Source organism: Arachis hypogaea, chromosome 18, assembly GCF_003086295.3.
Source record: "Arachis hypogaea cultivar Tifrunner chromosome 18, arahy.Tifrunner.gnm2.J5K5, whole genome shotgun sequence".
Taxonomy (NCBI): domain Eukaryota; kingdom Viridiplantae; phylum Streptophyta; class Magnoliopsida; order Fabales; family Fabaceae; genus Arachis; species Arachis hypogaea.
This window is the reverse complement of record NC_092053.1, coordinates 2,557,883-2,572,461: the sequence shown is the minus strand read 5'-3', so window position 1 is coordinate 2,572,461 and position 14,579 is coordinate 2,557,883. Positions and strand designations below refer to the sequence as shown.

The 14,579-nt window shown below is 36.6% G+C and overlaps 2 pseudogenes; both read right to left on the bottom strand.

Annotated features, from left to right (window-relative positions):
* Positions 1–467: 467 nt before the first annotated feature.
* On the bottom strand, positions 468–5,626 carry LOC112771417 (ATPase family AAA domain-containing protein At1g05910-like; annotated as a pseudogene).
* Positions 5,627–8,528: 2,902 nt separating this feature from the next.
* LOC112772636 (protein SEMI-ROLLED LEAF 2-like) lies at positions 8,529–13,635 on the bottom strand (annotated as a pseudogene).
* Positions 13,636–14,579: the final 944 nt, after the last annotated feature.

Below are 14,579 nucleotides of genomic sequence, written 5' to 3'. Positions count from 1 at the left end.
ACGGCCATGAACATATATGAGGTCTTCTTCGTTGTTTTTGCGTGTTTTTGAAAAACTTACAATTTAAAATTAGTTGTAAAGATATATTATATATAGTCTTTTGTGATATAAATTCCAAAACAGCTTTATCATTTTCAAAATGTTTTTATTTTTATTTTTTTAGAAAAAGCTGTTTCGTAGCTACCGAATTATCAAATAACGCAGTACTTAATTATTATATTTTTTTAATGATTAAGTACATCAAAATCATTATATAAATACATCAAAATCAGCCACTAGTATAAAATATATATTAAAATGTAAATACACATTAAAAATAAATCGAATAATACATTTATATATAAATAATTAGTAACTAGTTTTGATGACTGATTTTGGTATGCAAATAATATTTTTGGATTCTAAATATCAAATATTTTACCATGTAAACGAAATACAATCCAAATAAAGAATTATCTTAAAACTACTTTTCAACAAAAAATTATCCAAGCATCAATTTCAATATCTAACAACAAAAATATCTTAAAAAATGTCAACTTGTAAAATTTATCCATGGCAGCAGAGTTTGCCATGTAATTACCATAGACATAATCCTAGCTTCCTATAGCTACATCTTATGGTTTCCTATAGCTATGCTACTCTGGATTTGAGGAAAAGAATGCCTGTAAATAAATTTATTTAGTTTGATTTGTGTATGCGACCTTCAACTTAGAACCTTTCCCTTTTTCACAGTAATTTAAAAATTTGCACCATCCTCAACAAAGTTTAATAAAAAACTCACAGCTGAGGTCTTACAATCAAGTTTGGTTTGGGAAACCCTCTTCATGATTCTTGAATAGAGCCTTTCGAGCTGTGGAATGCTGTAACCGTCGCTGCGCTCGACAAAAAGCTGCTTAATAGACTGCAATCTTGTTGAAAGTTCAGTATCTGATATCGTGGCGTCTTCAAGATTGCTACCATGAACACTTTCATTTGTACCCGTTCCATGCAAATTCCCATCAGTTGATTGGGTTTGACTCTTGGATGGTAAAGGGTCTTGTCCTGACTTATCTTTTGCTATTTAAACCCAATTTTGAAAACTTCAAATAATCAGTATTTGATTAAAGGAAAACAGTGAACAATCAATTGATAATTTGCAACCAAGCAACACGGAACCAGCGTATTTATACGCATGCATACAGAAGTGGTAACCAAATACTAAAAGGGAGTAAATGGAATCCAGAAGTTCTACAGATTCGTCACTGACGTAACATTCATGATTATCATGCCTCAGGTCAACTCATGAAAGCTAAAATACCATTAATATTAGGTACAATTCGAATGAGTTCCAGATATTATAATTTATTAATTTTACATTGGAACATAAATAACAAGCATACTGTAAATGAATCTATCCATACCTCCACGTGCAACATCAGAACTCTTCTTAGTATGCTTCAATGCTTCATAGCTCTGATCCACACTAACCTCTGGTTCGACATTACGAAGTCGAGCACTCAATCTAGTGGCAGTTCCCAGTTGTACAACGGGAGTAGCAGGGAATGTAGACCCCCTTAATTCATTAGACAAATGAACCGGGCCGCCCTGGGCAGCAATCTTGTCACAGTATGCAACTAATGCTGGATCCATCTGTGAGATCATCCCATGCACCTGACAAATGTAAAGAGGAGAAAAAAAGAAGCAAGGTGAGTGCACAACTGAACATTTATAGACACTGGTCATCAGCATAAAAGCTCCAGCTCAAAACTAATCATAAAAGGAAGTTCATTTATACCACATCACGGAGCTGACAAGCTCTACTCACAATCCGAGCACCGTTGTAATCCTCTCCATTGTAAGCCTGTGGGAAAAATAAAAAGGATCAAATTCAGATAATAAAGCACTCTCAATCATTTTCAACTGTCACATCACAAGAATGGACATTGGATAGGACCCAGCCAAGTTAAAGGCCACAGGATGCATACCTTTGCATTGGAAACAATAAGATCGATGTCCTGGAGGAATGCAGAACGTGTAATATACCAGCCATTATCAACACGCTGCAACATGGTTACCATGTCCATCGGGTTCTGGATAATTGAGTGATAGTTAGGAGCATCTTCGTCTGAGACTGGATAATGGAAGAGATTATATCGCTTGTCATATAATATCCTGCCACAGGAACAGAAGAGATGAAATCAGAGAGCCAGAGAGAGAAGCTTTATGTGTTCAATTAAAGATGACAATGTCCCAAGTGAAGCCAAGAAATCATGAATTTAGAACATATTAGTTGCACTTGTCTTACTTGCAATGCTTATTCGTCACATACTCACATCAGTTATATCAATTTAAAACAATTTATAGATATTTTTGTTGGTGTATTTTAGATAGCATTCAGAGCTTGGTTAATGAAACAAAACCCATTAAGGACTTTAGGATCATTCTGCAACAATGTCATTAGAAGTTTAAGACATCAATCAGACCAAGAACAGGCCAAAAGGTTAAGAAAAAAATGTTTTTGAGAATTGCATAGACCTAGTAACAAATCTGGCATACTGAAGCATCCACAAGTATGTTAACCTAAGAATCGTTTAGGAGTTATGTAATTTGTTTACTTAAAGGAATCACACAAGCTCTACATATCCATCCGGATAAATGTTTGGCAATAACATATTATGCAACCATCATTTCAAACGGCAGAAATCACACTAAATAGATCTCCCAAGCTGTTGACATACTTGTTACAAACATCTCTAAGGCACATGCGCAATCTGCGGAGTGCATGTTGCTCAGCTTCCACCTTTGCTTTAAGTTCGGATGCCTTTGGACCACTTGCTAGTTTAGGTGCCTTGGGAAGTTCAGAAAAGCATCCTGTGTCCAGGGGTTTCTTGTTCATTATCCCAGAAAAGACCGACAAAACAGCTTCCACTAAATCAGTAAAAAACAACATCCTATCTTCGGCTGATGGTATGTTCACTTGATAACTGTCACAAGGGTAAAAAGGCCATAAGCATACCAGAAATAAAATTCCAGGGAGGAGGAATATTACTAAAACAGCCAATGTGTTGATCAAAAGAAAAACACACCCACTTCAGAACTCAAATTGATGTTGGCTGTAAAATAGAGTTCACTTTTAACATACACTGAATCATGAGGGAAAACTGAAATAGGCACTTCTTTAACTTCAGCAAGCTGGACTGATGATGTTCCAAACAGTAATATAGGCAAGTCAGATGGCAATTCTTCTAGTAAGGTTAGGAGAACAGCCCGGAGCTGTTCATGTGCCTGAAAGATTATTGAATCAATCAATTCAGGCAGCACTAAAGCAGCTATACAATTAGAAAACCTGTCCAAATGAGATTAAATTTGGAAATGCAGATTCTGTTCCTTAAGCATACATAATTACAGAACTAGGATATATATACTCACAGTTTCCCACCACACATCAAACTGTGGTAAATAGAGAATTGACGGCGTTGTTCGTCTAGCTTCATTAAATATACGAATCAATGCCTCCTCTGGTGTTATTGCACTTGAATCTGATACAAGAACTGAAATACCTAATGAAAAAACAGGAAACTTTTCCAGTTCATGTAAAACTGCAGGCCCAAGATGATCCTGTTATAGTAAATAGTACGTATATTCAGTCTTTGACTACTGCAACAACAAACTTTTAATTAACATTAAAAGGTCACAGGATAATTACCAGCCCAGTACCTTCACTTCCACAAAGTAGAAGTCTAGGTCGATACACAAGTGGAATTGCGCGCCCAAAGGCATGCGTTGATAGTTTAATAAATTCTGATGCAACTGAAACTGGAAGGAAAATATCAGATACAATACCCATGGCTGCCTCTAGATGCCTGCGAAGACATGGTCGAACAACTAGAGACAATGGCCTAGAGTGCACAACTGCACCCCTATGAGCAGCAGGAGTAATTGTTGACATAGCTTCAGTAAAGTGATACTTTTCAACCTTGACTGAATCAACATCTATGAGAAATTGGTCATCACTAGTATAGACTTGTGGATATTTTTCACGAAATGCACAAATAGCAGCTTCAGTACAGAGGGTCTTTAGGTCGGCACCACAATATCCTACACAACTAGATGCAAGTTCCATTCTCAGTTCATCTGAAGGAGCATGTTTCCACTTGCGTGTGTGGATGTCTAATATTTCAGAACGTGCCTCACAACCAGGCAATGGAAACTTAAATTCCCGATCAAATCTACCAGGGCGCCGCAAGGCTCCATCAATGGCATCAATCCTGTTGGTTGCTCCAATCAGAACAACTTGTCCACGAGAATCAAGACCATCCATCAAAGCTAGCAAGGTGGAAACAATGGAATTATGAATCTGCTCTTGATTGCTAGACCTCACAGGTGCAAGTCCATCTATTTCATCAAAGAATATGATAGAAGGTTGATTCTTTTGAGCTTCCTCAAAAAGTAGTTTCAGTTGTCTTTCAGCCTCACCAACCCATTTGCTTAGCACATCTGCTCCTTTGCGCATGTAAAAGCTGACCTTCTGGCCAGCTTTTGAAGCAGCACAAGCCAGAGCTCTTGCAATCAAAGTTTTACCTGTGCCAGGGGGGCCACATAACAACACCCCCCTAGGTGGTGTGATATGATAACTTGCAAAGAATTCAGGATACAACAAGGGAAAGAAAATCATTTCCTTCAAAGCATCAATGTACTTAGAGAGCCCCCCTATATCATCAAAACTGGCACTATCAACGGCCTGCAAAGGTTGGATATCTGCCCCACCCTTAGAGCTTGGACCAGCAGTTTGAACCCCAGTTACTGAGGTGGAAAAAGCATCTCCTTCATGAACCCAACCTGAGGCAGCAACATTTAATCCCCAAGTTGTTATCCCATGCATGTCTAATCCTCCAAAAAGCCATGGTTGGCAAGGTCTGCTGTCCCCATGACCCCAATAGCAGGATATTGGTTCAGCTCATCCACAATAAGGGAATCATCAGAATATGCAGGCCTTAACCAACAACGCTTCTGCACTCGTGATCCACCCTTCTTTACACCCTTGTTAACCTTAGTGCCCATGCCTTGATGTAGCACTCTTTGTGGAGATCTCGGTTGGATCTTACATTCTGCCATGGAGGACCTGCGGACATCTGGACGATTTCGAAGATCATAACGTCTTCTCCCAACCTGCTCTTCTTCACCGCCTTCATCATCACCATCTTCATTTCCTTCATCCTCAACATCTTCATCAATCTCATTCTCGCCATCAACATTTCCATTTTCTGTTTCATCTTTCCCAACCTTCTCTTCTGCAAGTTCCTGTTTATCATCTGATTCCGAAATCAATTGTTGCCTTACAGTAGCCCTTGTCAAATGGAGAGGTCTTAGACCTTCACGTCCAGGGGTCGATGTAGTCTTCAGAGCTCTTTTGCGCTTATAACACAGCATCTTGTGCTGATTGAAACTATTGTTCATCTGGTTTCTCTATGATTTATATGCAGGTCTCTGAAACAAAACCACAAATCTGCAGCTCCAATAACATTGAACCACAGCTTAGCACCCAGAATTTTACATTAGATAGAGTACAAAACCTCACCACTATGTCTTTGACCTTGGCCTCAGAACTATCAGCGTAATCTTCACAATTCACAGTCCTTCTCTCCCTTGTTGAACATCAAAGACTGGCAAAGCCAGACTGTGAATAAAGAAAAGATGGCACAGCGCCGGAATTTAAAATATCTTGTTTCATAATCGAGGAATGAATACAATTATTCGACCAACATTAAATGGCATGGCTATAATAAATGATTAAATGAAATAAGTATACAAGATTTCAAAATAATATATTCTTTCCGGTGTAAGCACATATTAATTTAGGTCTCTGCTGCCTTTCAATTATTACATCAATTCATCAAAGACAATCAGTTGCTTCCAGCGAAAACGTCATTCAAGGACAAAGATTCAATCAAAAGGGGAACTCAAAAGTTTTCATAAAATCACATCCACTGAATCAGATGTTGATGATTGTCCTGCATATATCAAACAACATTCACAGCTAAAGCAATAAAAGTAGGTGCAATATACACAAATAACTATTATATACAAACCATACTTTCAAGCAGACTACTTAGGCCTTCTTATACACAAGAATCAATGGCTTCATGTGTTGGTGATCGGAAAGAGCAGATGTACGCAGCCTTACTCTTGCATGCGGAGAGGTTGTTTCCAGAATTTTAAACCAAGAGTCTCCAAGTCGATGTAGAATATTTACGATTGCGCCGATACTCACCCTAACACAACAATACTATACAACAACTAAATAATATTATTCAATGCCAAGGTTTCCTTTAAAAAGAGTAAAATTAAACAATGAAGCCTAAAAAGGAAAGATATTTCTCTTTAGATGTAATTTGACCTATTAAAAAAAGTACAAGAAAGGAAAGAGGTATAAAGAAGGATACTACTTCGGCGCAGCATTTCCTAGCAATGCCACAACTCACAAATGAAAGAAAATATGTTATTTGTATTAAAACATCATAAGAAAGAAACTTGTGAGTTGACAAATCTAGCAGACTATTTTGGTTAATTCTATTAAGTACCACATTCCAAACAAAAGACCCCTCAATAGAGTTATGGGGAAGCTTTCAAATTCCCAAAACAAGAGGATAGAGAAAATTTGTTCAACCGGAGGGCTGCAAATGTTGAGCTGGGTCCTGGGTGAAGGATTCACAAAAATATATGTACATCAGAACCAAATGGACATAAGGATCAAATACAATGTCAGGGAAAGAAGAATAATTTTCAGTCCAAGAGTCCAAAATAATAAAGCAAGTTCAGCAGTTCTATCATTAGGGTTTCAAACAGCTAATGTAGTAAGCAATACACAGACCTAACAAAATATAACAATCAGATTTTGAATGTCACTGCAAAACAAAAAGACAGTAAAGAAACAGGAAAAGATCAGCAATAAATACACCTTAATTTATACTCTAATCATAAATGGCTTAACCTGCCAGGTATCTTTTACTTCATAACTTCACTTGGAGTCAAGAACCAAGTTTTGACAAATAATGATTTCCAATAGTCATTGCAATGATATAATTTACATAATTCAATAATTGACACAGAATAAAAATTTCATGTGGCACCCCCTTTTCATCAGAATGATTATGATACAGAATCTTGAAACTTATACGACAGTAAAGCCTTCCCAATAACATCGATGATTCTCGACCCTATTTAGATTGCGGATACATACGTTAGAATCCAAATCTTGCAGGTGCCGATTCCCAGGACACGAGATTTTGGTAATTTGCAAAGCTGTCGTCCTTCTCCTGTTCTTGCTTTTCTTGTTGCCCATAAGATTTGAGCTGCAATACAATCTTGGTCGTACACAAAGTTTAGTCCTTGACTTGATCCTATCGCTTGTTCGGACCATTCCCTTGTCTCGATCGTGTTGGATACATCAGAAGAACACTAACTCTAGTGGTTACAAATATCTGTGATCAGAATACATCTATCTCAGTAAGCTGCACCTGCAAATCCCTATTCAGCATGACGCATTCCTCTAACTGATTTACAAATTCTCGAGAGAGAGAGAGAGAGACCTATGCAGCATGAAAACAAATTACGACCCAAAAATAGAAAGAAATTTGTTTTTCTTTCTAATTTTACATTACAAAGCGTTTTCATGTATCAAAACACATTATTGGTGCTTCTAATGAAGGCGAGGAATCAAAGAGCAACGTAGAAAAAAAAACGGAAAAATTAAAATCAAACAGAGCAAAAAGAGGTTGCATGAGTACTATTCACATTGATCATAAAAGAAATATAATTTTTTATTAAAAAAAGAAAAAATAGGAAGTGCATGAGTGCAAAACAAGCGATAGCATCTCGCAGAATCAAAAGAAAAAAAGGAAGGAACCTGATCGATGCTGCATGAACAGAGAGAGAGAGAGAGAGAGAGAGAGAGAATTGAGTTGCCTCTGTTTCTGTTTCTAGGCCAAGCAGAGTACAGAAGATTAGAAGAATCCAAACCCAAATCACATTCAGAAATACGGGTCCCCTTTATTATATTTACCTTTTCGATTTTATTTTTTAGGAAAAGTATAAATAAAATGATTATTTCTTTTGCTTTGATTCGATTATTCTAATTTTAAAGTTTAGGAGGTAATTTGGAGTGGAATATTTTTTTACTTTATTGGGTCAATTTTAGAATTCATTGTTTACATTATTTACAAAAATTTTTGTGTACCTAACAAAACCGTATTTTTTAATTCTGCAAAAATCAAGTATATTTTTTACTCTACTCTTATAGAACTAAAATAAAAACATGTGAAAATTTGAATTGATGTTAAATTCACTTATAGAAAATTCAAATCTTGTTTTAAATAATTCATTGGCAAAAAACAAACTCTTAAATATAGATCAGTGATCACTAATCACTAGAGAAGAGAAGGAAAACGATATTCTTCCGGTTTGACTAAAAATTCAGTTTTCTTACTCACCAAAGGCTTTATAATAGTAAAAGATAAATGGGAAATACACAAGCTTAACAGTAATAAAAGTGGCAACCTATAACCATAACCATTTTTATTCCTAAAAATCTCTTTAAATATTGACAATTATAATGAAATTTATCGACATAATTATACATTTGCTGGAAAGAAACACCCCCCTCCCCTCTCTCCCCACCCATCTCAACATAAAGATAAAAAAAGGCAATATATCTTTTAAATTTCCCACACTTTGGGCAAGAATGGTAAAAACCATCTCAATAATCAGCATTTAGTTTATCATCGATGCAAATAATGAAAAAATGGCTTCTATGTTTTGCAACATAGTTTGCATTAGCATCCCGCAGCTCTCAGGAATTTATCATAAGGGCTTGAAGGTGGTAGTCTCAGAGAATTTTGCTGCACTAGAACTTGATCCTGTGAAATAGATTGCTCCTGGCTCACTAACTTTAAATCATCTTGTAAAAGTTTCTGCACCTGCAGAATTGCACGGTACAAACATATAATTTCTCAGTAATTAACTTCATTAGTTTAAATCCTATCTAGAACCTAGATACTGTAGGAAAAAAAATCATTCCATAACTTTTGTTTACAGAAAAATCAACTCCTTTTTGTGAACACACTAACCTTAGTTGGTAGAGGGGGAACTTCTACTCCCCGTTCACTTGGAAGAACTATGGCCTTGACATCTGATCGATGCTTGAAACTCTGAAGAACAGACATCTTCTCTTGTTTCCCATTTACAAGTGCTTCGCACTGGTCCTTCATTTGGTCATAGGGTAAAGGATTTGAGGAAATGGAAAAACTGGCAACTTGCCGTGCGGTTTCGGTAACCTGTCCATGCAAAATAATCCACGTGTTTGAGAGAAGAAGAAGAAACACAGTCCCCAATCAACTATAGTGTGAATGTTTACCGATTCTAATAGTTGGTTAACACTTAGAACATCAGCAGTATTGGTTGAGAGTGATGTTCTGCGATCAGACTGACTTCCGCTTGGTTCAGGCCCAGACTCTTCACCAATCGAAAACTTTGAAGTCTCTATCTGGAAAACGACCCACCACAATATTAGGCACACAAGTTTTCAAAAGCCAATAAACAGAGAAGCAACTTTGGATCAATTATTAAATTTACCTCATCAAAATCAGGGAACTCAATCTGATCACGCGGGGAAAATTGCCCTGGTGTCTCCATAAACAGTGAAGGTCCTGAAGGATATGCCTCATCAACGGAAAATCCCTGTAGAATTTGTGTCTTTATGTTGGACAACTCATCCTGTTAAACAAAAATAAAAATCATATTTCAGCAAATGTGCTTATAAAACATCCTCAACAAGCCACTAGACTGCAACTTTAGCTTATCAACACATATTGTGAACATACCTTGCATAAGATGTGCATAAATGCATAATACCAATGGGTTAATTAGGCCTAAGTAACACTTATTACGAATGTGTTTGTAAAAACTAAAAGAAATTGATCAATTTTAAGATAATGTCAGCCCAAGCATATTACTCATATTACCTTGGACAATTTTGAGAATTTAATCATAAAGTATGATATCACAGTCTCTTTCAACTGCTCGTCATCCAATTCTATGGCTGAAAGTGAGTTTATAGCGGCAATTTCATCTTCTTGTGACCCATAAATGGTCTTTTCTGATTCTATACAAACAGCTTGCAGTCTGATATCATCAACCAATTTGAGAAAAGGATCTACCTGTTGATTTATGACTTAACTTGTTAACCTCATTATTTTCAAAAAATACAAATATATTGAAAGGAAGCTGAAGAACAAGGCCATAGAATGAGGATAAGTCAAGAGATTCGGAGAAGAAATTTACTGTAGCCTCTGTCAGGGATGATTTAACTTTCGGAATTAAATCAGGGAAATTGCCTGCCCTGGCAGAGAACATAAGCATGTATGAAGCCAAGGTAAAAAGGGACCTCCTGCGAGTTGGTTGCAAGCCTCCTTTAACAGACATGTAAGGAAGGAATCAGAATTTTCATCAGAGAAATTATTATTCTCAGGGTCAGTTAGGAATGAGAGTAAAAACAGTATAAAATTTTATGCAGGGGTTTATGGGTTAAATTACATGAAAATTTGATCCTTATAGTTTTGCCTCCTTTTTTCACTCTCATACCAAACTCACCCTCAATAGGACAATTCATCTAAAGGTAAACATTTGAAAACACTGAAATTGTGATTCCATTATTGCCTCTGTTCCAAAGGAAATAACATTTATCTCTTTTGTATAAAAATAAGTCATTCAATGATGACTCTGTTCCCAGCCTTGAATCCATGGAGACAGGAGTACTCTTATGTCATTCCTTCCTACAGATAAGAAAATCATCCGTACATCCAACTTACCTTCTTGGTCCAAAGAGATGCTTCGAAGGGAGAATGCTAATTGGAAACATCTAGCCAAAACCCTGTAATTGGATGCCTGACAAAGCAATTCATATCACCATTAAATTATAAAAATTAATTAAAATATGAAAACAGATTTGGATAAATAGATTTTAAAGCTAGCGGGATTAGTTAAAAGGCTATGAATAGCATTTTTTTTTTTTTCATTTCTGTAAAGATAAAGTTTGCTGTCAAAATTATTGCCACTGCCACTAAATGCAGGCTCCATTTTGACACCAACTTGAAATATTCTTTTTAAGTTGCTGAAATAGCTAATTGCATTTCATAATAAATTGGAACTTGGAGGCTTTTATGGTAACGAATGTATCTGCAAAATAAATTAAAAAAAAAAAAAGCAACCCAGCTACTAGAAAACATATAATTCAAAATTTAGACAATACATGAATGATGAACAAAATGGCAGTGTCATTGTTTTGTTGTTTTCACAGATCACAGATATTTAAAACCAATCATGACACTTGATATACATCAATCTCACCTTAGAACGAGTAAACAATAAAGAGATGCTAAAAGTGTGTGCCATTGCCTCAAAATTTGCAGGGCCATTTTCTACAGAGGTTGCCTGAACCCAGATCGAGGAAAGCAACAGACTCACTTGGTGACTGCTCAATCTAAGAGAACCTAAATCCTGAAAAGAATAACCCCATGGTTAGGAACAACCAAGGGTCTCCATTGTTGGACAAGAAAAAATAAATGACCAAACCAACTGATAGATGTATGTAATAAAATTGAATCCAAGAAGAATCAATAAAATTTAAATATGATCGACACGAACTCCATCATATCATACGCTCCCACTATGGCACTATTAAGATAATACAATTAATACTGATAAGTAGAAAATGTCATACCTCTTTTCCATCAGTTAGTGCATGAGTAAAGCTATAACCACGATATGGATGAACAGCATTTTTATCCCCAGTAACTCCTGCAACCGTGTTTCCTTCTAGCAGTTTCCCATTTAAGTGTTCTGCTTCAGAGAAACTATCATGCTGAATGCGGAAACTATTACTCTGTACCTTCATAGCCATCTTTGTTTTCTGGTCCAACCAAGGAGAAACCATTGATGGCATAAGCACCATAGAGAAGACACTATGTGCTCCAATTTGTGTTTCACGGTCCGGATGAGCCATGGCCACAAGCAATTGATGGAACAAGGCATCAGGGAAAGCCTGGAATAAGTCCAGAAAACACCCTATGTCTTCAGATAAACGAATAAAGCTGAATAGGTAGAAATGTTATTTCCAGTCTATGTAGGAATGCTTGCCTTCTTCTGATATGACACATTAGGGACAGAACTGATTAATTTTGCGGTTTGATAGACAGCAGAGATTGTTGTTCTGGCTATGAGGGTAGAAGTAGAAATATTCTCTAAAACCACAGCCATCAAATCAAGAATGGGTCCTACATCCCCAACCTGTTAAAAGGAGAAGCATTCTGATAAGACTGCTACAACAAAGTCAATTTCAATAATGTAATAATTATATTAACACTCGATTCTAACAATCCCCAAGACCATTTTAATGGTATAATAAGATGCAAGTCGAGGAGGAGCCAAGAACTTCTCCCCCCCCCCCCCCCTTTTTTTATCTTCTTAAAAAGAGGTTACTGGTAGCTTTTTAACGTTTACATTAACAAACAACAGAAAGGATCTGTACACGTCTAGAGTCCAAGAAACTTCACTCAATAAAACCATAGCCCTAGAATAATGCCAGGTGTCATATAACAAATATAAAAAGAAAAACAAAATTTCATACACACCTTGTTTGAAAGTTGTAATATACACCTTTCTATAGCAGACTGAAGTTCAATATTTAACTTATATGCATCACTCCCAACGCTCGAAGACTCAGCTGAACTTTGCAGGCATTTCCTTAAATGTTTAATGAGGTCAGATATTGCACAATGATTGCAACTGAGGACTGCGGCTTCACATTTTGTGTGAGGTGAGTGGTGGTGTTAATTATATCAATTTGTAGGATAGGTTGCTTGGCAACATTCTTATGATCCAAGTGCTTGACCAAGATGGACAACAAAAGATGAGAGTTATCGCCTGATATTCAAAATGCAATAATTAATTACATGAAAAAAGAAAGTATCAAAATCAGAGAACATCATGTATAACTCGGCCTATGTTTACATAGCCGGTTCACGAGAAGGGTTGTGTTAGGTTTGCAACAGCCGATGTAAAACTTTGCCACATCCCTATGCATGACCACGACGCAATGACGTCTTTGGATCCATGTAGCCAACCCCATCTAGTGGGAAAATGCTTTGTTAAGTAAGTCGAGACAATATATAGCACTGAATGTTCCAAAGCTACCTGATTCTGCTAGAAGGGTTTGTAAATACGTCAAAACAGAAGATGCAACACCCTTTTGGGAAGACCAGTGATTTTCAATATCAAAATTATGAAAAAGTGGTTCAAGGACACGCCGCACAGTTGTAGCTTCCTTTGCCAATTTGGCCATATTATACAAGCAAAGCTTTGACCAATACGTAGGATCCTTAGTGGTGTCCCTGTAAAGTTGGTGAGGCTCTCAGGTGTCAAGAGTGTCAGCTTCATAATAAAGAGGGGACAAAAATAACAATAAGACATACAACTTAGACTCCATCTCAGTTCTTGTCAACGAGGAAGAATTCTTTGTAGAGATATCTGGTAAAGAATGTCCACCATCTGCTTCTTTAGGAAATCCTTGAGCAACTGATTCTGAGATTGTAAATCAAGTTTCTCTACGCAGCAACATTGGACGTAGATTGGAGATCCATGTAATTCTCCAAAACCACTGATATAATCTATCTCAGAATCCAAATAATGAACAAAATAAAAAAAGAAAAACAATGAGATTACCAAAAAATAGTTTTGGTTCAAGTGCAAACTAACACAAAATTCACCCAAGTTTCAGTGCAAAAGTTAGAGGATAAAAAAAAAAACAGACACACTAAAATAATCCAACCCAGCTATATGCCACTGCTTGCATGAATCAACAATAATTGAAAAAATAGTGTAAAATAATACTCACTTTGTCAAGATCCATGGAAAATGTGAGTGTTCACCCATGAACTGCACCTGGTCAAGAACAGAAAAAGCGTGAGAACAGAAGCATCAGTAGAAGGAAAGAATGACCTTAAAGGAAACTAACAGAGAATAGTGTGGTAGGAACAACTGAACAAGGAAGCCACTAGCTCATTTAAATGATTTAAAGTACTATTCTTAAAAATTTTTGTGAACAAAGCTTCTAGCCTTCTTCAGCTCTAATTACTGGGTTTTACCAGTTTGTACTCTATCTCTCCAGCACATACCTTTTCACTATTTAAAACTATAAAGCAGACAAATTGAAACTTCTAATGACCATGTTTTCATTGTCTATGTTACCACGGCACTCCTTTTTGTAGAGAAAATAGGACACGTAGATCCTTGTGTATATTCATCAATAAAGTAAAGTAAAACCCTTTCTTACATGAACACAGAAATGCATAAGCATATTTGCAGAGTACAAATGAACAGACCAGAAGCATTACATGCAGGATAGAGCTTGCAATCCAGCAGGCGTAGACGCAGAGCTCGATCTATCTCCACTTCTGACCATTGCATGTTTGGGATAGACCTTGCTAAATTGACATGTATTCCATGCATGTGCTTACTTGTAAGAAGTGTCAGTACCTCTAGCACTA